Raw genomic sequence first — 2,812 nt, forward strand, 5'->3', positions numbered from 1 at the left:
ATGGATGGATACAGAATGGTAGGTAGGTGCATAAATCATCGGATGGATACAGGATGGATGGACCGGTGTGTGGATGGATGGATAGAACTAGGAAGTATGGTTTCGAAATGGATGAATCCATGTGTCGATACAGGACAGTTGGATGGGTGGAAGGATGGATACGGGATAGACGAACGTGTAGGTGAATGGACGGATGAACTGACAAAGAATGGATGCGAGATGTTTAGATGGATATACGGATACAGGATAGTTAAAAATATGCGGAACCTGGATGAATGGACGGATGAGTGGATGGATGGATAAACCACCAGCGAATAGATGATTGAACACATCAAGGAAGGGCGGATATGGATTACATAGATTGATGAATGGAGATTAGTTTTGCGGGTGGATTTTTGATATGTGCCCCTGCTGTCCATCCTTATGACGCTTCCATTTCAATCGTCCTCGTGGCTTCAAAGATCGCCTCAATTACAGCACGTTTACCCCTTTTCTCCTCAAATTTTTTTCTCACCTCTTCGCTGTGAAACTGTAATCGGCGGATGTACTTTGCAGGCTAAAGTACACCATTCCTCAATTTTATGACGTCCCTTAAAAAAAGGCAAAAGCGAAGCTCTTACATCACCTGCTTGTCAAAGTCGAACAGTTGACTTATTCATGTTGCCCTTCTCTCCTGTGTACGCTTCCGGTGTCACCGTCTTTGAGTGACCTCCTTTGGTTGGGTTCCGCAGTCCATTCCAAGCTCCTAGATGGCAAAAATTTGCGCCCCCGCCTCCGGAGACCATTTAGTCTCGCCCTCTCCGACTGGAGGTCTTTTAGCTCTGCAGCCTGAATGCTGAAGTGATCTTCCTCCTCCCTCCTCCTTCTCACGCTTCAAGTAGTTGAGAACAACGCAGACACTCCTGAAATGCGGCACGCTAAGAGCAGAAACTTTAAGACCATTCAACAGCGAGCCTTCTCGCCTTTTCCGACGCTGTAAGATCGCGGCTGCATTTCAGCTGCTGCCTCTCGCTTTAAAATTTCTGCGGTCATTGGGGGACTTTGTGCTCTTCGCCTTTCCTCCAATTTTTCTCTCTCTTTAACCATAAAGGGAAAAGCCATCATACACTTTTTCCCTCCTTTCAATGGTCGTCTGTCCGCAGATTTCCCTGCGCCCAAATTGAGCTGTGTCGACTCGGTATCCCGCATTAAAGGCAAATGGATGCCTCCCTCTCTCTCACTCTCTTCACCGATTCGTGTCACGCATGAAAAGAGGGCGACTCTGCCCGAGTTTTACTTTTTCTTCCCCTCCTCTCTTTATTCTCCCTCCGACTCTATAGTAATGCTGTTTAAAGGGAAGTTTGTCCACCATTTCAAGGTTAAGGGAGGCAACGGAGAGGGCATCGTGTTCCCCCTAATCAAGACAAAGTAGGCGTTGATACGGCCGTAAGACTGCGATTTTAAAAACGAATGACTGTTTATTGGTTTAACCGACTTCAATTAAGCCCAAAGTAGTGATAAATCAAAATATTTTGGATTTTTTATTAAATATAGCTCTTCAATCTCCATGAATTTGTCTTCCAGTTATCCAACCTCTTTGTAGTTTGTCGTGCCTTACGTCCAAAAGGCGAACTTATGGTTAACTCCAATGACTCGGATGTCATTAACGATTGCTGAAATGCCTAAATCAGATTTGCTTCAAATTTGGCCAAAATGCTACTGTAATTATTTCAGCCACCCAAAGGTCGTCTAAAAATTTTAAAGCCATATAAATGCCAAAACTACCATCTTTGAGAATAAATTCACCACTTTTTACAAGAAGGCTTAACGTAGAATAATAAGTGTGAAAATTTGGGAAGATATTTAGGTCTCTATGTGTGGCCCGCATGATTGAAGCCTTCTAGTTGCGTGCAAATTTTTTCCTATTAAATTGCCAAAAAGAAATCTTTCATTAAAAATTATGGAAATAACTGCATTTTTCGGTAATTAAAAAGGAACACTTCTTTGGTATTTTCAACCTCCTGCATAATTTAACCTTAATTCCCCACTGCCAATAGACTTGCCGAACTTTTTGTGTGAAAGGTGATTTCCTCACCAGAAAAACCCATGCAAATGAGTAATCTGAGAGATATTAGCTTACTGATCTGCAAATTCAGCAAGAAACGAGGCCCATTGGCCAGAAATTTGAAGTTCTATAATGTTGGGCAATGTACTACTTAAATCACTTCAGCCCACTAAGGAGGAATTTTAGCTGATAATGAGGAAGTGCCTACTGGATATTTAGTCAAGGCGGATGCAGAGCCATTGGTCAAAGCAGACACAGCCAAGCTGCAAATTTCTGTCAGCATAAAATCTCGCTTTATTTAGAAGCCAACAGCCCAATCCGGTCCCGCGTGTTACTTTCTCTTGCCCACTTGCATTTCCCAGCCCTCCATTCTGTGGTGCATGCAAATGTTGTTGTTTGATTCTCTAGGAAAGTGCTGATTAGAAATGTGATTTAAAAATATTACGAAAAATACAGGGGATGAAGATTACGACATATGTCTTGCGGCAGTGACGTCTGGTCCAATCTGATACGACATTCCCCGATGTGTCCAAAGTAGGAAACGAATAATTTTTTGTGCATGACTAGATTCCAGATTAATGATTTATTATTAAATGGATTGATGGACAGATGGATGGATAGAGGATGGATACTGGATGGATGCATGGATAGAGGATGGATGTATTGATGGTTAGAGGATGGATAGATGGATAGATACAGGAAAGATGGATGGAAGATGGATGAATGCAAGATGGATGGATGGATGAAGGATGGATGATGGATGGATGG

This window comes from Echinococcus granulosus, assembly GCF_000524195.1.
Source record: "Echinococcus granulosus chromosome Unknown EG_S00048, whole genome shotgun sequence".
NCBI lineage: Eukaryota > Metazoa > Platyhelminthes > Cestoda > Cyclophyllidea > Taeniidae > Echinococcus > Echinococcus granulosus.